Genomic DNA, 22,006 nt, shown 5'->3' on the forward strand with positions numbered 1-22,006 from the left:
TTACCTCTAAAGGAAAATTGTAGCTTCTGTTTCTCCACCCCATACCTATAGGCCTCACCACTCTACCAAAGTTGGTTTTGCGACGGAAGTTGGAAGACATAAGTAAAACTTAAAACAAACATTTTGAAGTAAACATGTCAGCCTCAGTGTTCGATATTCCACTGTTTAAACCGCATTCTTATATTTGAAAATCTCCCCAGTCAAATCAAGAGTTTCAAATATAAGAATGCAGTTTAAACAGTGGAATATCAAACACTGAGGCTGTTGTGTTTACTTCAAAATGTTTGTTTTAAGTTTTACTTATGTTTACTTATATTTTAATTTTATTTTTATGCAATAAAGAAGGTCTGGAGAGGAATATAGTCGCAGATCTATCCTGTGTATTGCATTGCCTGTATACTAGTTAATTCAAAGAAGTTGAAAGGCTGTTGTGGTAGACTCAGCCTAAAGCACAGAAGTCTACTTGGTGCCAGCGGTTAAACCAGTAATTGCTGTGGCTCCTCCGTAGCATGCTTGTATGATCTTCACGTTTGCAAGTCAGTGTTTCGTCGTGTTCACCATGTTTACATATTTTAGCTGTGAATCTAAAAAACCAAAAACAGAATCCAAGTATAAAGTTATCACACAGTAAACTGCAATTCCAGATTAAGTGGATTAACCCATTTATGGTGGTGACCTAAGAATTAAATTATTTCATGGCTTTCAGGAGCACAAAGCAGCAGGCCATGCCCAGATGTATTTTGTGGATAAGGAAGGAAGTGATGGTCATGACAACCCTGCACCAATACTCTGAGGGTAAGGCATAATCCTGTTGCATCTGGTCACTGTAATGGAAATGAAAGTCCTTTGTGGACAAGGGAGAAGAGCAGGGATCCCAAACCACCCTGCCTTGGGAGCAGAACATCCATCTGTAAAAATCTTAATTCTCCCTGTCTATCTTTTGACGTGTAGTGAAATTTCTTAACACCTGCTGACCTATATTTAGTAATTTTTGCTTCTCTCCCCTTGGTGTAAAAGATATTTCTGCTTGCAAGAATATGTCCCTGGAACACTCAGGAACATAGTCCTGCAAGCAGAAAGACCTTTTGCAGTGAGGGGAGAGAAACTAAAATGGATTCCCCTCTATATATGCTCAGCTGTGAGATAAGCCACCAACATAGGTAAGAAGGTTCCCCACAAGCCTGTAGCCCTTTCTCCACCCACCTTTGGCTGTGCAGCATTTGGGCCATTGTGTATTGTATGTAATTTTAAAAGAAATGCTTTACTGCTAATGTTCAGGCACCTCTTTTTGTCTGTTATTTGGTGTCTGTTTTTTGTTGTTGTAACAGCAGTCTGGTCTACCTCCAAAATTTTCTTTGCCTCTTTTATTTCTTTTGCAGTGCAACTAACATCTGCTCAGAAAATTCTTCCTAGAGCCATCTGCTTGAAATCATGCCTAATATGTGATGCTTTAAAAGCAGATGAAGTCTTGCTATACTCTCACTACTTCCCACTTTTCTTGCCCTCAGTTTTTTTGTTTAAAGTGCAATACAGTCAGCTGGAAGGGCTAGAACATCTTGAGAGAGTGAAGATCGAATCCTTACCATTTATGTGGACTAGGTAGCAGTGTTCCCTCTAACAGGGATTCCCAGATGTTGATGACTACAACTCCCAGAATCCCAAGCTGCAATGGCTTTGCTTGGGGATTATGGGAGTTGTAGTCAACACTATCTGGGAATCCCTGTTAGAGGGAACACTGCTAGGTAGCCATTTATTTATAATAATACTAGTATTTTTAAGCCCGTTAAAATAACGGGCGCTAGTAGGCCGGTCCTGCCGCCGCCATTTCTCTCCCTTCCGGGTCAGGTCCAGTCCTGTCGCCGCCGCCTCTTCCTTTCCTGCGGTTGGGCTGGACCTGCCGCCACTGCCTCTCCCTTTCCTGCACCCGGGCCGGTCCTGCTGCTGCCGCCGTTCCCCTCCCCGCGGCTGGTCCGATCCCGCCACCGTCACCTTTCTCTTTCCTGCGGTCGGGCTGGACCCGCCGCCGCCATTTCTCCCCTCCCCGCAGCCAGGCCGGACCCGCCGCCGCTGCCTCGGCTTTCCCCGCGGCAGGGCCGGTCCCGTCAAGGCTGCCTTTTACATTCACAGCAGCTTTGGTGGGTCGAAAAATGACAAAGTGGCATTGTGCAGCATGTTGGCCAGTGTATCCACTTTTTGAACAGCTTGGCAGGATAGTATTGAAAATGATCCCCAGAATCTAAAACTCCTACTATTGGAAAATACAGCTATTTTTCAGCAACAGACTGGCAACATTGTAGCATTATATCGCAAAGATAAAATCCGAAAGAAGGCATCAACGGAAATGTGAATGGCATCTTGCTGTCAGCACAGGGACTGCGGTGTCACAACACAGGACATACGGAAGCACACTTAGGAGATCCTTAGTGACCCTGTTGTAGGGTTTAATCTGGAAACCACCAAGATAAGCCCTGAAGCCTTTAAAACCTGGCAGCTGTGGAAGCAGCTTTGCTGCATTCACAACTCTGGGGATAAATATGGTAACACTGCCTCTACCCCTACTGTGTTTGAAGAGCATCAAGGCTTATCTTGTGACTTTGCTGCAGTCCCATATGGAGCCATAGGGCTCTGTTAGGCACATCTTGTTAGACGTGATGACTATGAACCTGAGTTTGGAAGGAATGAAAGACAGTGAAAGAGAGAAGCGGGAGAAAGAAATGACAAGGCAAGTGTTGATGAGAAGCATGTGCATTGGCCAGAGGCTTTTAGCAGTTGCTGGCAGTCTCAGGACTTGTTGAATAATGGCTTAATCTTAAGTTAAAAGGGTTGGACTGTGTTTAATTTTCAGATCAAACAGTGGTGTTTTCCCACAGTGGCATCAGTGATGAAGTGTAGGTAAGGGTGCAAACCATGCAAACTATTGCCAAAAAAAATCCCTCTGCTGTCTTCTCTAGCAGATCAGCTGCAGCTGGCAAAGGAGAGGATGGTTTCATTTCATTGCTCTTAATGTCCGGGGCAAAATAAAAATATGTTTTATTTGAACCTGAGCAGCTCAACCCAAGGATTCTACATCAAGCCCATCTGCAAAGAGTGTTCATATCTTGGGCCTGTTGCACAGAATAGGTTCAAACAGAACATGCAACCTGAGGTTCTTCCAGCCCGAGTCATGGAAGTTAGCCGTGAGGTGAAGTTAGTCACCTCACGGCTGGATTACTGTAATGCGCTCTACATGGGGCTGCCCTTGAAGAATATATGGAAACTGCAGCTAGTGCAAAATGTGGCAGCTAGGAGTTTATCTGGAGCTGCCTGTTGGAATCACATCACACCCATTTTGAAAGAGCTGCACTGGTTACCAGTTTGTTTCCGGGTCCAATTCAAGGAGCTGTTTTTGACCTTTAAAGCCCTTAATGGTTTGGGCCTGGGGTACCTGAGGGACCGCCTGATCCCAGGGGTTGCTGCCCGCTTGACGAGGTCATCTGAGGGGGCCCTGCTCCGGGTACCAACAATGAGAGAGGCTCGGTTGTCATGCACGTGGGACAGGGCCTTCTCTGTTGCTGTCCCCAACCTCTGGAATGCTTCTCCCTGTGGCTATTCACTCCTCAGTCTCCATCACAGTTTTCAGACAGCATGTTAAATCTTGGCTTTTAGCCTGGCTTTTATATGATTGTCTCTACTGCTGCTTCTTTGTATTTTGTACAGTTCTTATGCTTGTATTTTAAATCATTTTAGTCAGATTTGCTTTATATTTTAGCTTAATATTTTAATTGCATCATTTTTATAGTCTTGTTTTTAATAACCGCCTTGGGATTGTTTTAATGAAAGGCGGTATACAAATTTAACAATAAATTAATTAATTAAATTTAAAAAACCAGAGGTTTGTGAAGAGTGGGTTATACAGACATAATGAACACCTTACTGGGAGCAGCACTTGGTTTGGCAAGCCCACTTCAAATCTTGGTTACACATCTTGGTTCAAGGCCTTGGTGTGGACTTTCACAGTTGCAGACAACTGAGTAACTGAGATCTCGAGCAGGTTTTGCTTGATGTGTAGACTTGCCCATAGGAGGAGGAGCGGACTTGGTCTTTGTTGCTCCTGAGGGCAGAACTAGAACCAGTGAGTTGAAATTACAAGCAAGCAGATTCAGGCTAGATGCTCCTAACTGTAAGAGTTGCTTGACAGTGGAACAGTCTGACTTATGTTGTAGTAGGCTCCATTATGTTGTGGTAGACTTCTGGTTTTCAAATAGAGGCTGGACAGCTGTTTTCCAGGGATAGAAATGGAAGACCTTCCAGCTCTAACGTTCTACAGTTCTCTTCTATTCCTAGCCCTTTGTGATATGGAAAAGAGGCGGCTGCTACCTTTATTTGGATCATAACTAAGATTCTTCTGTCTTCTGGTTTGGACTGTTGTGTACACAAGCTTTTGAGAATTCTCATTTTGGCAGTCCTGGAGATAGGCAAACCAGTCTCTTGCTTTTATTCTTACTTCGAACCAGGCAAGGAGAATAAGGAAAAGTTAAAGAAGGTATCTCTTACCAGTCAAAAATATTGTAACTGTATTTGGCCATATTTGTGTTAACATTCAAATGGTTGCCATGCAAGATGACAGACCACAAGAATGTTTAAATAAAACGTATTGCTTACTAAAAGCAGTCAGGAGCTTTGGTGGAGTGAACTTGACCTTTCAGGGGTCATCACATGGGTTTCAGACTGTCCTATTGAGACATATTGCATAAGTGTGACCTTTCTCCTTATTCAATAAAGTGGGGGGCAGCAGTGGGGGCAGTGTTCAAGGTACTTATGTATATAAGCAAATACATGAATTCATCTACACACAAGTAGAGATAAATTCCAAAAGCAATTTTGCAAAATGAGAAATCACAAAACCATATGTATACAATATTATCATACAGCTATTATACAACAACAATTTATATACTGCTTTCCGACAAAAGTTTCCAAAATGGTTTACATAGACAAATAATAAATAAATAAGATGGATCCCTGTCCCCAAAGGGCTCACAATCAAAAAAGAAGCATAAGATAGATATCAACAAGAGTCACTGGAGGTACTGTGCTGGGGGTGGATAGGTCCAGGTACTTTCCCCCTGCTAAATAAAGAGAATCACTATGATAAAAAGGTGCCTCTTTGCCCAGTTATCAGGGGTTATATGATAGCTTTGCTTGTTCAAGGTAGTGTGTGCCTTGTTAGAAGAACAAAACACCCAGTCTCTCTCTTTAGAAATGTCCCCAAAGTACTCCTGCACAGTTCATACTACAGCTATATGAGGTTTCAAAGAAGAGCCAAGGAAGGCAGATGTGGAATGTGTTCCTCGGCTTGTCCAGCATCTTGAACTGGTGTACAAAATTGGTTGAAGTCCAGTTGCAGCAATAGGAGCAAGTTCATAAAACCAAGAGTTCCAAAGCCTCCCTTTTCCTCTGTCAGATCAGGAGCAACTCTGCTTCTTGTTAGTACAGCAAACGCTACAAGATTCCAAAGACCTTCTGAGCATGCTCCACTACTAATCATGAAAGGGGATCGGAGCTCACCACACCATTTGGTTGCTAGATTCAGGGATCCTCTATTGCTAATCCTCACCATATGTTAGCAGTAACACTGGTAGTACTGGTGGGGGTCACAGAAGCAAGCCAAGCTTATGTAATATGCATAAACTGGGCTTAAGCTGTTAAAAGAAACATGGCCATTGCTTTTGGTCTGGGTACACATGGCAGCTATTTTAGTGGGTATATGTTTAGAAAACCGCTGTAACAGGCCTTCAAGTACTCTAACAGTGGAAGACATATTTTAAAAGCAAATAAAAATAAATTTATTTTTTATTAAACAGCAGGTGAACAAAGCCAGACATTTGACCTACAAAATTTGCCTAGCTTTTGATCCTAAAAGTCAAGACAGGTGCAGAAGTTTCCAAAGCCTTTATTTGCATTTTCAGCCAAGGCAGAAAACCGCCGAAGCTGTGGCCTATTCAAGGCAAACGATTTCCAAATAATCCTGCAAGGCAGGGCAAGCATCCTCTTGAAACAAAAAGGGCTTCACCACTTTGTCATAACAAAGTCAAAGCAGGCCTTGTGGAGTGGTTGAACAGAATGTTAAAAAAATAATAATGCAGAGTTAGTTTACAGCCAGCAATACTGTCAGGTATATTGATGTGCTGCCATAACTCATAAAAAGTTATAACTGCAGCTTTCACAAAGCTATTAAGGCCAGATCTGTGGATGTTAAAAATACCAGTGCTCTGTCAGGTTGGGAAACCATTTGTGGGGATTGTGTTAACAGAAAAGAGGAGGTTCCTTTCATAAAAGGAGATCACATGTAGTATTCTAAAAATAAAGGAGGAAAAAAGCTCATACGGGATGACGGAAGCTACAATCCTTCTTGGGAAAATGAATATTCAGGTCATGACAAAGAGACAAAATGCCTAGATACAAGCTGCAGAACTGGGGCTGATGTGAAAGTTAGCTGCCAAGACTTCAAAATGAGGATGGGATACTCGGAGCAAAAGTGGGGTTGAAATCATCTTTGGTTTTCAGGAGGGTGAAATTTGGGAATGGTCATATCTGAATTTCATTGGGGTTACTGCAGCACTCTTTCTGGTGGCTGCTGGCTAAAAGACTGCCATTAAAAAAATAATAATAAAAGAGCATCTGTCAAAGCATAATGTAGTCAAAGCATCATGTTAAAGCATTCTAGGGGGCTCTGTGGTTTTTTTAAAAAGTGCCCTTCAAAAGGAGCAATGCTGAAGGCAAAGCCTCAATAAGTTTCACTCCACAGCCCAGAAATTGTTGGAGATCAGACCAGCTTCAGATGACATTGACCTTTTGCACCATAACCCTAATGACCACTAGGGGCATTAGGAGTAGAGCTAGTTAGGGTCTCCTTCTCTTTCCTGTTTTTCTCTGCCTCTATGACCCCTCTATGGATAGAATGTGCTCAGGAACTTCCTGGGAGTGACTTCCTCCTCCTCCTCCTCCCCCCTCCTCCCCCTTCCCAGAATGCTTCTAGCTTTCTCTCTTCTATGGGTCTCTCTCCGACCACCATGTAACGAGTGGTTAGATATAGGTCTTTCCTATCGGCATGGACCTCTGAATAAAGTAGATTAGTTTAATCTTACATGAACCTCCATGCTTATCATTTACAAGCTGCTGCCCCTGAGACTCTGTTAACTTCTGCTGTAATGGGAGTGAGTTAGCTCCTGAAATACTCTGCTATATAAGTAATTACCCCCAACAGAAATTCACCAAATGCTCTCTCCATTTTGCTGCATTTCATCTGAGCCCTCTGGAGAACAGTTACCAATGGAACCAACAAGAGGGGAAATGATCCTTGGTTTAATACTGATGGTGTGCAGGACCTAGTTAGAGCTGGTTTTTCTACAGAGTTAGAGATGTAATTGTTTTCAAATGGAAACACTCCTCACATGCCTAGGGGGGATCTGCAACCTTGGACTATGAACAAGTCTAAGATCATGCCAGCATGGTTAAATGGTAACCAGGAAGATTTGCCCAAAGGACAGAAGAAGTAATGTGAGGAGCCAACTGCTAAAGGCTAAGGCATATATATTATGGATACTAGATCACCTTCTGATCTGCAATAGGCCCAGAAAAGATAAATGAAGTACATTTTTGCATGACTGATAGTTCATGGAATTTACTGCCACGGGACACCTCATGCTGAGAACACCAGTTTACATCCATTACCGCTCTCTCTTTAATTTTCCTTTGATAGCTTTCCATTGTTTAGAGTGGATACTCCCTTTAAAAAAATCAGTTTAATGCCATACCTCTCTGGGCAGCAGAAGCAGCACCTCTAGAAATGCTGGAGCTCTTCCCAGCTTCCCCAGATTGCCCCAGCTGTGATGCTACTTAATGATATAGCAGTGCTGCTGGGAAAACTGGTCTGGGTCTGAAAAGGTTTAGTACTTGCCGCCACTGCCTAAAAGGGCATGGCGTAATGACACCCAGTGCCACAGCCACCACCAAATAGAGGTAAGTTGTCCCCTCAATACTTTTCAGAATCTCTCAATCACTCTCAAAATTGCCCTACTATGTTCCTCTGCCCTCAAATGTTTCCAGCATCCTCAAATTTCACTGAACTGCATCTAAGATAATTTTTGTATTGGCTCTAATTTAAAATCAAACTTTCTGTGCAACTTCTAAAGCAGGGGTTCCCAACCTGTAGCATTCCAGATGTTGCTGAACTACAGCTCCCATCATCCCCAGCCACATAAATTGTGGCTGGGAATGATGGGACTATATAGATCAACCATATCTGGAGTACCACAGGATGGGCACCCGTGCTCTAAAGTCATCTTATTCTTTGCACATGCAGCTGTATGGTCCGGTCAGATAGGTGTGCATGTGCGTGCTCCCCCTCCTCCACATTGGGGGATTCCCATGATCTCAGCTGCTGGCTGAGTTACAAGGTCTGCCAAATGGAACAGAGTATCTAAAGCAGAGGACATAATTGCTGCCACTGGCTTGTCTGGTGGCTACTCGGGGACGGGCCTTCTCCATTGCTGCCCCGATGCTTTGGAATGTGCTCCCTGCTGAAATAAGAGCCTCCCCATCTCTGACAATTTAAAAAACAATCTTTAAAGATACATTTGTTCACCCAGGCTTTTAATTAAATACCATTTTAATAGTTTTAACTTTGTTTTAAAATATTGTTTTAAGGTTTTAAATGGTTGTAATGTTTTAACTTTTTGTTATCATTTATTTTAACCAATGTTTTAATTTCTTTGTGGTCATTTATCTGTTTTAACTAATGTTTTAACTTTTCTGTTTTTGTTGTAAACCGCCCAGAGACATAAGTTTGGGGTGATATAAAAATATGTTAAATAATAATAATAAATAAATAATAATGGCTAGAGGGTGTGTTGTCCAGCTGGTTCTATTTACTTATTTCAGGGGTTCTCAAACAGAGGGTCAGGAGGTTGCAAGGAACTTCAAAGAGAATCAGGAGGGAGCTGCCCAGAGGCAGGGGCCTTGCCCAATAGTTTCATGGTACAGGGATGGTCAGGAGCGACATGCTCACCTTCTGACAGGGAACTCTCTTTCAGCTGATTGGCCAAAAGAGGTCCTGCTTCTATGCTTGCTTTTGGCTTTGTGTGTGGTGGAAGAGCTGGGCAATAGTCAGCTTCCATCCCCTTGTTCACCTCCCACTTCCCCTGCACCTTGGAGGCTTATGGAGGCTAACTTGGAGGCCAACTTCCCAACAGCTCCCTCCAGTCTCCCCTTAAAGGCTGTTTGCAGCCCCCACACTCTGAGAACCCACGATTTTAGGGGGTCATGGTATCAAAACATTTGGGAACCTCAGATTTGTTTATTTTAAGAACTGAGGAGCTCACCTGATGAACTCCTTGCCATCATCAACCTGAATTTTTGTCAGGAAAGAAAAACCCAAGTTTTAAGTGCAGCCTTACTTTGCCTACAATCTCTCTCTCTCTTTCTCCCTCCCTCTCTCCTCCCCTTTCTCGCTCCCTCAGTTTCTCTCTTTATAGCTTTCTGTCCCTGCTACACAGTAACCTTTTTTGTAGTATGGTATGCCTTTAAGGCACAGAATTCCACACCTGTTAAAAATTAATAACCAGGTTTTACTGTGTTGTTAATAACATAAATGGCTTGTAGGGATGTGCCTGAAATTGATTTTGTGTTTTGGCCATAGGGAACAATATGGAAACCTGAAACACCCCATTGTTCCCCATGGGTAGCTCCTAGGGACACCAAAGTGGGTTGATTATTAGGGCATGATGGGTGCTACTTACCACCCAACCCATAAAAGAAATGGGCAACAGGTGATTTTAAACAATTTTTAAACTCCCCCCCCAACCCCCATAGGATCTTATGGCACAAGTCAGTCTCTCACACACAATTATTTTTATTTTTTAATTTTTTTTTACATTTATATCCCGTTCTTCCTCCAAGGAGCCCAGAGCAATGTACTACATACTTATGTTTCTCCTCACAACAACCCTGTGAAGTAGGTTAGGCTGAGAGAGAAGTGACTGGCCCAGAGTCACCCAGCTAGTATCATGGCTGAATGGGGATTTGAACTTGGGGCTCCCCGGTCCATTGCAATGGCTGCCACAGCAGCATCCTTAGTAGCAAGCATAGCCATAAACTCAACCAGAACAACCTCCTCCTTTGGTCTCCCCCTCCTTTATACTTCCCCCCAGGCCAATGGGGGTACAGTTGCCCATGACAACACTTGATTGATATGATAACAAGCCAATTAAGAAGCAAGGAGATCACAAACCAATCAGCAGCCAATGCTGGAAAACCAATCAGCAAGGAAATAGGCCTCCAAAAGGGTGCTTGAAACTTCAAAACATTTCAACTTTAAATGGGGTTTTGTTCAGAGCTTGAAACAGGCCATTTATTTAAAAAGTGTTTTTTCAAGCTTGAGAAACTCAAAATGGCCTGTTTCAAGTCAGAACGTTTCGATGTTTTTGCACATCCCTAATGTCTTAGTGTTGGTAATGCTTCGATGTTTTTGCACATCCCTAATGGCTTAGTGTTGGTAATGCTGTATACTAATATCATCTAGTACTATTTACTATAGACAACTAATAAGCCATTAAGCTCAGGCTTTTATATTAAATAAAACAAGAGAAAAATGCTCCCAGATGTCCTACTATTTCCTTATCTTATTGGACTCTTTCCTAACCTTTCTTAACTTATGGTTATACCTCTTCGGAGAAATTGACTGACAGCAGCCTAATGCTGCATCGGTGCTATGGGGGAGGGGCAATTTGCACAATTCTCCCCCTTGTGCCTCCCAAAAATGTCCCTGAGGGTCTCATGACTCTCAGGGCCCTTTGTATCCAAAACCTCATTCGCATGATTCTCAGGGCCATATTTTTGGGAGGTACAATGGGCTCCAAAGGGAAGGGAACATCAATGAAAACCACCCTTCCCCTGTAGCACCAATGCAGTATTAGTCTGGATATCAGTAACTATTTTTCTTCTCAGATAATTAGCCTTCCAAATCTTTATATAATAACTACTATTACTGCTACTATTACTACTACTACTACTACTACTACTACTTTTTAAAGAATCTTTTTTCCTTCCTCCTGTATTTTTCAACCAACATTAATTGAAAATGTGAAGCTTCGAAATTTAGTGATTTTTTTGGTATTCAGAGGCCTATCCTAATGTGAGGTCCTAAGCTGTAGCTTATTTAGCTTGTGCCTAACTTCGGCACTTCATGGTAGGTAGCATCAATGCAACCATAGAAAAAGTTGGAAGCAGCAATAAGCAGGCACAGACCCCAAGTGTTCATATTAAGACATTTGAATAGCTCTAGTATTTGGAGCAGGCAACTTGTTATGCTTTATTGACAACACTGTGTTACGGTTGTTTGCACACTACCAAGCGTTGTGCTTTGCTTTATCATATGTAAATCTCAATGAACTACCTACTGCGATAATAGAATTCCTTGACTAAATGGGGAAATATCAAACCAAAATATGTATATTTTGGAACATGTCAACAGGATACTTAATGACAGTTGAATGGGCATTTTTAAAGCAGATTATTTTCATTTATCATAAACATGTGATAAAAACTGAGTACGTGTGATTCATATGATTGATTTGATTATGTACTGTGAGATGTTTCTCATTTTGTTATTTTAAAGACATTGGCTGGAATCCAAAGATGTGTTGTGTCTTGGCACAAGGAAAAAATCTGAGCATACAGAGTTTCAATTGCAGTTCTCTCTTTATCAGTTCATAAGGTGTCACTTTTTATATTAAAACACAGATTGTTTCTTCAGCAGATGGAATTGCTGCATGGGCGGTGAGGGCCTTTCCAAGTGCAGCTGCATTCATGTTTCAGTCCTGTGCATCACAAGTTTAGATTGTTGTCTTGGTAGGGTGAGGTGGAAGAAGCCATGCTTTATACTGTATGACAGCCACTAGAGGGTGTTGTGTCTTTGTGAAAAAATAATAGCCTTGAAACCATAAAGTGACTGAGAGGTGGATTTTAATGGAAATAGGTAGGATTCCAAGAGATGGAGAGAATTAGGTGTTAGAGGTTTATGGACAGGGTAGCTAACTGGAAGGGAGTGGCTGTTCTCAGATGAAGTGATGTGTTTTTGCACCCCCAAGCCCAAAGAAGACAAGACACGTTCAAGTGGAGTAAACCAGAGTGCAGGTAATCCTCCTCGTGTGAGACCCCCTTCTAAAGAGGGCTGTCTCATACCATGGCCAACGGCAGGGTATTGCTTGTCAGGCACCAAGTCCTGACATCCTCTCACCACGTGGATTCCCATTCAGAGGAGAGGGCTACTTGGCCCACCCCCACCCAAGCCGCACAATTCTGAGTGGTAAGCCAAGCAACTCCGCAAGAGGGGCCATTCCCAATCCTCTGGGCCACAAAACCCCGAAGGGCTGTTCCCCCCTACCTCAATGGCCCTCCGGCCAAACACCATCAGGAATCCTACCTACCCACACCCGCACTCTCCCCTTCAACAGAAGGGGGGCAAACCTCTGTTTTGCCCCCCTTCTACCACCACTAATACCTCATGAAGGCCCTGTTGAAAGTCCCAAAGGAACAAGTCTTTTCCCTCCCACCCATTCAGAGATGTATGCAATCCGCCCTTTACAGCCAAAGGAAAATTTGCTTCCATTAATGCAATCTCCCACACTTTAACTGCCCCCATTCCCGCCCCCCCCCCAGTTTTTGTCAGTTTCCTCTGGATTTTTCCCAGTTCTTTATATTTCTATGTGGGAGGCAGTGAGATACAGTGGTTAAGATTAGCTCCATAATAGTTAATTGGATGTTAATCAGTAATTTAAGGCAATTTGTGAGTGTGTGTGTGTGTGTGTGTGTGTGAGAGAGAGAGAGAGAGAGAGAGAGAGAGAGAGAGATATGTGGGGGGAACTAGCTGCTGGAACTCAGGATTACGGTTTGTGGATTGATTTATGTAATTCAAGGGGGAAAGGAAAACCCCGTCCCTGTGACATTGTCCTTTTGTGTTTGCGCTCTTGTGAGCAAATAAACAGAACCTGTGAGCAAATAAACAGTAATTTGTGAGCAAATAAACAGTGTACTGCCTGTGGTGTTATGCCTCCATTTTAGGTGAAAGATCCTGGGTACGATCAAAAAGGCCAGAATCCCGGGGGTTAGGGTTACTGGGCATCCTTAAGTTTCTCCTTTCCCTTGTCCTTAAACTTGATGGTAACAGCTCAGCCATATGACTCTGTGTGTGTGTGTGTGTGTGTACGTCTTGATTTGTTGTACTAGTGCAACAATAGTCTGGATGACAGCCAGTGAACTCTCTACCAGCATGTAAAGTGACAAGAATGCAATCTTCTCAATGCAAGAAGAACATTTTAAACACAGGGAGAGTGATTTTTAGATACCTACTTTATTGGTTTCTATACCCTGTAACTGATAATGCAACGTGAGCCATTGCTGATAAATTCAATAAGGTGTATGATGGTTTCATAGTGCTGATTCTGTATTATCTGTTTGTGCTGGTATCATTATTATTATTTTACATTTATATCCCACTCTTCCTCCAAGGAGCCCAGAGTGGTGTACTACATACTTGAGTTTCTCTTTCACAACAACCCTGTGAAGTAGGTTAGGCTGAGAGAAAAGTGACTGGCCCAGAGTCACCCCAGCTAGTTTCATGGCTGAATGAGGATTTGAACTCGGGTCTCCCCGGTCCTAGTCCAGCACTCTAACCACTACACCATGCTGGCTCTCTTACACCACAAATAGTAATAGAAAATGTACACAGATATTTCCTAATGAGACAGCATCTTACACATCATTGTCCCTAAATAACTAATATTGTAGCATTAGAAAATTATGAGTGAATGGTGAACAGGCAGAATAATTTCATGACCAGTTTTCATTGTGTAATAAAAGATATTGAAACCACTGAGTTAGAATCCTCATAATGCACTCAGTAAAAATGCATTATTATATTGTATGGCTGTAATGCATTCTTATGGATACAATTACTGACAGCTGGTCACACACAATACACATCAGTTTGTTTGTTTTTTGCACCAGTGTATATAACTGTTTCCATTGCTCTCTGATTCCCAAACATATTTGCTTTGAAGAAAAGAATTTCAAAATCGATAAGAGCAAATTAGCCCAACCCAACCCAAACGATCCATGCTCGTAAGCAGCTTCTTGTGTGCATTGTCAGTACAGAGGTCTTTATCTGGATGCACGCCATCATCTGCATTGCATTGCTCATCCATAGGACTGGGTACTTGTGTTATTTCTGATGCACATTTACATCTGTAGCTATGAGCTATGTGTGGTTAGTTGCCACAGCTGGATCAAGGCTGATGTGGTTAATATTAGAACATTAAATTAGCAGTTGACCCTGTGGGAGATGTTTCCCCAAATGAAAAAAATAGGACATGGCACTCAGTGGTGCCATGCATATTTATTCAGAAAGTACCTACATGTTCAATGGGAAGTGTGCATAGGATTTTATTTATCTATTTATTTGATTTCTATACCGCCCTTCCAAAAATGGCTCAGGGCGGTTTACATTAAAAAAATTTGCAGCTTGCAAATTTTGCAGCTTGCAGCACCTACCTGTCCGTGGAATGGGAGTTAGATACTTAATTTCTACTAGACCTTCTAAACGCCCCCCGCGCCCCCCCCCTGGCTTTTTTTTTTTTTTTGGCCTGGGCTCCAGGTATAATTAAGGCTTTGACAAGAATATAATTAGATCACAAAACAGAATGGCTAGTTGTTTCCTGCAGAATGTTACGAATGGAACTCTGGGTGGGTTGCACGATCGCCAAGTCTGTCAGCCAGAAACCAGAGGCTCCTGGCACATATGTGACCCTGGCAGGCGTGTCGTCCCAAACTGCCAACCGCTGGCTCCCAAGCCCTCTGCCCGACCTTTGCCTGACTTCCTGACGATTTGAAGGTAGGTAGAGAACTGTTGGGCAGAGGGCTTGGGAACCAGCAGTTGGCAGGTTCAGACCCGTTGGGAACCTCTGGTTCTGAGCTTACCAACTTGGCTGTGACTATGTGAATCCACTACTGTTTGTTGTAGTAATGTGACTGCAGGGGGCATTTGTTCTGGAGGATCTATGGATGAGAGGAAGAGGGACTTAACTTTTCTGCTACCCACAAATTCTCCACTGCAAATATGTCCCCCTGGCAGTTCCCCCCTGAGTCAGGTTAATTCCAGTTTTGGAGCCTGGTTGAGGAGAGAAATGAGAGCAGCTGGGAAGAGCATTTGCAGAGGGAGAATAGTGATAAGATCCAGCTTTGCCTTTTGAGGAAATAACCAGGCAGGGAAAGGCTTAAGCATTTTCTCTCCACCCACTGATTCTCTCCTGCAAATGCAAGGGTTGGGGGCATTTGGCTTGTGAGGAAAACATGGGGTTGTTTTCCTCATGTTTCCTTGGTAACATGTGATTCTAAGATGAAACTTGAGATTTCTATGTTCAGGTTGGTACGCTTCCATTTTTCCATTCAGTTATCTCCTGATCTATGATACTATCCAGTCCAGTTAAACAAATTTAAGTTCTGTTGATTTCAATAGGAGAGATAAACACATTCTTAAATCTCTTAGTTGGAACTGGTGGCATTATTAAAAGTTCTCGAGGCAGGAACCCTGTGCCTATTTACCAGATGGGACTTACTTCCATGTAAGCATGCATAGGATCAGGCTGAAATTTTGGCTAGCTTAGGGGTGGCCAACCTGAGGCTCTCCATCTGTTGTTGGACTGCAACTTGCATCGTCCTCAGGAGCTTTTCCACACTGGGCTTTCAGCTCTCCGAATATTTGACAAGCGAAGCCACTTCGAATGAGACTCGCAGCATTAGGGAAGCAACCCCTCCCCTCTCTTCTCTTCTATTTTGTGTATGTTCTTACAGCATGAGTCCGGATTTTCCTTGTGGCCAATGGCCTCCTAGAAGAGGCAGGATGCCACGCCTCCCTTTCCCCCAAGGGTTTTGTAATTAAAATACCCTCTGTAATCTGGCTCTGTTGAAGTCCACACACACATGTTTCTGATTAACTGGTTTGTGGATCGGACATAGGTTGTGGATCGGACATAGGGTTGCCAACCGTCCCGCACTGTGTGGGACGTCCCAACTTTCAGCGGGGAAATGCTCGTCCCATTTGGGACTCCATTTCTCCTGCTTTTTGACACTTAAAAAAAAACAACTGTTAAAGCCGCCGCTGAGCAGCAGCGGAACGGGACGGCGGCGAGAGCAGCTCTCCTGCCTCCCATACAATGAAGGGAATGGCTGCTGCTCTCTGGGGCAGGCAGGGGCCAGGGCTGGCTGGGGCAGGCGGCGTGCTGGTGACAGATGTGCTGCTGCCTAAAGAAAGCCTGGACTTGAGAACTCTCACCGCCATGTCCGCTTGGCCACTCAAAGTTAGACAGTAACTGGAGGAGGAGGGAGGGGAGGAGCCGGGAGGGTGAGCCGGTGAAAGGCTCCCTTTCTCAGCCCTGCCTGCCTCCAAATGAGGCAGACTGATTTCAGGCTTCTGTGCATACACGCCCAGAGAGCAGCGGCCATTCCCTTCATAGTTTGGGTGGGAGGCAGGAGAGCTGCTTTGGCCGCCATCCCACTCTGCCACCACTCAGCGGCTGTTTTAAAAGTTAAAAAAACACACACACACATACACACACAAGCCCCGCCCCTAGGTGACCATGCCCCGCCCCTTCAGAATCCCAGTCCAAATTTCTGCCAATGCAGCATTGGCAACCCTACTTCCTGTTAGCCATCTGCCTTTATTTTTTGGGTGTGTGTATGCATTGAAATCTACCATCCACATTGCATCAAAAGCAGACAAGAGCCAAATACCAACCCTCTGCCCCCTCGCCCCCCCCCCCCCCGCACGTCCCAAGCATGTGTCAGACAAACTTTCAATGAGCAAAGAGGTAGCTATGCTGCCTGAAAACTGTTTTTCTCGGCTCTGCCTCTGGGGCAAAAGCAAGGCAGCTTCCTATTTGCATTTCAGAAGCTTGACTTGTGGTCATTGTGTTAATGTGAAGCCTTTGCATCAGCTGCAGCCCCTCTGGCTTATTCAGAAAACTTGCTAAAATACAGAGGGGTTTTCTTAAAACCCGGACATAAATTGGGTTGAGGTGAAATTCGGAAGGCCCAAATTTTGTGTGAAGTGCTCCCAAATATCTCTCATGGACTTTGGGGTGAATCTGGCTGATGTACGAATGCACACACTCCCTTCTGGCATATATTCAAAGTAAAAGCCCTGTGTGGAAAGGGCCCACTGCAGTTTATTGGGAGTTTTAGTGCAACAATAGCTGGCCTCAAGTTGGCCTATCCCTGGGCTAGCTTGTGCCCATGGACTACATGACCTTTCCTCTAACTCAGTGTTTCTCAAACTTTTTGGAGTCAAGGACCGCTAAATTCTTCGTGCAGAGTTTCAAGGACCGCTACATTCTTCATGCGCAGTTTCCCGGACCAGCAGTTAGTAAAGGGGTTTCAAGTCTGTCTATCTGTCTGTCTGTCTGTCTATCTATCAGACTTCTATACTGCCCAAAACTTGCATCTCTGGGCAGTTTAGAATGAAAATAATATAAGCATTAAAATAATTAAATTTGGAATCTTTTGCAAACATTGAATATTAGGGGTTCTTAACCTTGGGTCCCTCAGTTAAACTCCCATAACCCCCAACAACAATGGCATTTGGCCATTATGGCTCGGGATTATGGGAGTAGAAGTCCACCAAGGTCTGGGTACCCAAGGTTGAGAACCCCTGAATCTAAAAGCCTGGGTGAACAAATTTGTCTCCAGTATGTCTGGAGTGGAGGTGCTTGTGATTACTCAATGGAGAGGGTATGCTGGGCCATTGGAAAAATTCAAAAGCTACATGGGGCCAATGAAAACAACATACAAGCAAGCCCCACTGATGCAAGAGGGAAACAGTGTTCCCTCTCAAGGCGCCTCGACCACAACAGGCAGCTGGGTTTCAATCAACCAACCTTTGGCTGCAAACAATGAGCATGCAAGAACCAGCAGCCCTTCAAGTAGCGCCCACTGCCATAGTTTTTCCTCCATGCCCCCGCATTGCATACAGTTTGAAGCTGTAAAGATAGGGAATAAGATAGCTATAGGAAGATCTCAGCAGCACGTGGAGGCAAGGCACAAGAAGGGTCCCATGCCTCCGTGATACTCTTCCTCTTCCGTGCCATGTGCAAAATTGAGGAAGTGAGTGCCTTGATTTGGGGGGGGGGGTTGACTCCCAGTCAGGGACCGGCACTCAACCCTTCGGGGACCGGCAGCGGTCCAGGGACCGGTGGTTGAGAAACACTGCTCTAACTCACTGTTTATTCTCTTTGGTTTTTATCCTTGGTTTTTTGTTTTGTTTCCCCTTCATCTTAACAAACATTGCCCTCTTCCTTCATTCATTCCTTGGACTTTCCTCACCAATGGTACAGCTGCCTCATTTCCTTATTCATTTTAGTGGAATAACTTTATTACTTCTTTCGGAGAAGCATAAACAGCAGATGGGCCCTCACAGCTGGGCTTTTGTTAAGTTTGCTGGAAGAATGATGTTACCAAGTTCTCTTGCATTGCAATCTCTTCTCATCCCCTTTTGAGTCTTTCTCCATAAGCAAATTAATTACAGATCCTCAACCCTGTAGGCCTGATTAAAAGTAACAGTTATGAGCACTTTAATGGAATCCAGCACTGCAAGATTTATGGCTGCCAATAGATGACACTGAGGGGGAGGAAAGTGCTTTGGGTTTCTGTCTGTCACTTCTTAGGCTCTCTCCTGGGCTCTCTCTCTCTCCTAACTTCATAGAGGGATGGATTGACAGACCTGCCATTTACTTACTGTTAACATCTGGCCTTCGTCTTGAGTACAGCCCTTTGAGGAAGAGAAGAAAAGAAAAAGCATAAAAACCAATATTTCCAGGCCCACTTCACAAAGTACATCTATATTTTCTGAGCCTCTTTGTTTTGTTTGTTCTTAGTGTGAGGATGATTGTCCTTAAAGAAGCCCCAGCAGTCATTAGGACCTTTGCCAAGTTCTTCCCAGGCCCCCAAACATCCTTTGACAATGGGTGTGCTTCCTCACAGCTGTAACAAAAACAGAAAAGCACCTTCCATGCACATGGGAGTTTTGTGTGAAGGGCACTTATGACCTCGGTACATATCGATTGGATCACTAAGAATGCAGTGGTAGATTTCTGGAGTATTCCACTATGCTATGTTAACTCTGATATACTACTTTATGACATATGTAAAGCTAATTAAAAGGAATAGCATTCAAAACATGACTTCTGCTGCAATTTGATATGGTACAGTTCAGAATTCCTCCACCTCAAAGGAATATAAGAAGAGCCCTGCTGAATCAGACCAAAGATTGATTGGATCTGTCATCTGGTTTCCAATGGTGACCAACCAGAAATTTGGCAGGATATTGTGTGTTTACCCCCAGCACCTGCTACTCAGCAGTACAAGTGGGGATCCACAAAAAATTTTGTCCTTTAATTTTTCACCTAACTTTTCTGTCCCCCCTTCTTTTTATTGTAACTTAATTGGACTTACTTTCTATAACTGCATTATTGTATTTTGTAATTTAAAAAAGAATTAAAGACATGTATAGCAGATACAAGAAGGTGCAAAATATTTCTCTATGTTAAAAGCAGCAGATATATTTGTATCCAAGCAATGTATACTGGGAAAAAAATGTCATGTGTGAACTGGTTGTTTGTGTGCATGGTAGAAATGGGTTAATATGGTGTAGGAATTGGATTTGGATTTGGATAACAGGATCTCAAATCCTCACTTATCCGTGCAGATCACTGACTGATGTTGGGCACTATTGTTCACTATTTATCAATCTAATTTCCTTTCCATAGGTGTAGCTATTGTAAGGCTAAAACTAGTGTTGTGCAATATCAGGTCTAGATATGGACCATTCCAGAGGGCATCAGACATAATCTGGATCTGCAGTTGGGAAGCCTGTTTCGATCTGGAATCATCTGAGAGTGTTTGGGGAATTCCGAGGCATTCCAGAGTTCAAAATGGCTGCAGGAGTCTGTATCCGCCCCACCCTATCACGGCTGGGGTGGTGGGGGAAGCCATCTTCTGCCATTTATCTGCCTGCCAGCTTGTCTGCCCATGCATTTTTAGCCAGTTATTTTACTTACAGTTTAAAAAACAAAGCAGTACATTCTCAGATGTTACATCACTTTCCCTGAGATTCTTCGATGTTACATCACTTTTCTTCCATGACTCTCTGTGAGTACAATTTCCTGGTTACTTAAAAAAACTAATTTAAAAACAATGGAAAATCAGATTCACTTGTAATTAAATACACAGAATCTGGCCATCCTTACTTGTGTGCCAACTTTCAGAGCTCCCTTTCTAGCCATTTTTGCCTAACTGAAAAAAACCCTTTCCCCATAGACGTCTATGGGGATTTTTGCCAATTAAAAAATCAGATCCTGAAACTGTTACTGTAATTCTGAAGGCTCCAAAGAACCTGGAACCGATATCTGTAGTTTTGGATTGGATCCGGAATTTGCAATCCTGCACAGCCCAAGATAAAAACCATCATAAACGTAAAGTATTTTGTACACGGAATAGTGCTATATACATAGCAGAGAAAGAGCAAGTAAAAAGACAGGAGAGAGTGAAAATGTAGATTGAGCCTGGGCCAGTTCAGATGAGCAACAACCCTATAGCAGTCCTACATGCCATAATTTTATTTATTTATCTATTTATTCATTCATTCGATTTTTATACCGCCCTTCTGAAATGGCTCAGGGCGGTTTACAATTAAAACAGAAACCATTAAAACCAATAACAATTAAAACAGAACTGATGTTGGGGCTGCTGGCACAAATGCTCCCATCCCATCATCATCAAAGACGTGCTGCAGAGGGATGATTTGGATTATCACAAGCGATTAAAGGATGTGCTGCGATTGCGCCAGCGTGTCCTTAAGTGACTTTGCAGCAGTCTTGATGTTATCACCTGTAGGGCTGCTGCAGGGCCATTGATCATCTGAACTAGCCCCCTCTCATTTTAAAAATAGGGTTTTGATTTTGAGAGGGGTTTAGGGGAGCATGGTATGTTATAAGGATGCCAAGAAAACTCCTAATATACTACAATTCCCAGAGTTCTAAACAGAGAGCTATCATAGACTTGAAACTAGTGTAAATTAGTAGTGTGGACCCGAAAGATAATGAAATTCTTAAAGACCGTCTCTGGATTTGTGCCATTTTGGGAGTTATACTTTTAACTTATGACAAAGGTCTGGGAGGCCCTGAATCTGCCTCTACTGGATCCTGAAACTGTTATATTGCTTCTCCTTTGGCAGTTTGGCAATTTGGCATAAAGTAGATGTTACTGGCATCTTGCACTGTGTCCAGACTAAAGATATTCTCCTGCAGTGGTGATACAGCTTTCCTCCATGCTTTTCTACCACCGGCCATCTGTAGCAAATGCCTCACCCTCACACTAGAGCAGAGGTAGGCATAGCAGCCTTTGGCACTCCAGCTGTTGTTGAACTATCACTTCCATCTTCCCTAGCCACAATTTACTATAGCTGGGATGACAGGAGTTGTGGTTCAGCAACAACTGGAATGCCAAAGATTGCCTATCCCCACACTAGAGAAAGGGGAGAGGCTAGCCTCTATATTAGAAATGGAGAACAGCAGTGGGAAATTATCTTTCCCTCCTATAAAGAGCATGTTTATGCACTGTAGAAAGTAAGCACACAGTCTTTGCTCATACAAAGCACAAAGATGTTCTCACAGGGAGGTTATTGCAAGACTGCATTCTCACAATCACAAAGATCCTGGCTAAAATATTAATCAGGATCAATGAGCACCGCAGAGCCGATTGTGAGAATCCACAGAATTACAACCCTGTAATTCTGCATTCTGGTTAACCAGCATTTAACTAGGATAGAGAACTAGATCTATCCTAATTAAAATACTGGTTGGCCAGTATTATTTGACCAGGATGGCCCTGGAATTCTGTGTTCTCATAATCAGCTTCA

The sequence above is a fragment of the Hemicordylus capensis genome, chromosome 4 (genome assembly GCF_027244095.1).
Source record: "Hemicordylus capensis ecotype Gifberg chromosome 4, rHemCap1.1.pri, whole genome shotgun sequence".
NCBI lineage: Eukaryota > Metazoa > Chordata > Lepidosauria > Squamata > Cordylidae > Hemicordylus > Hemicordylus capensis.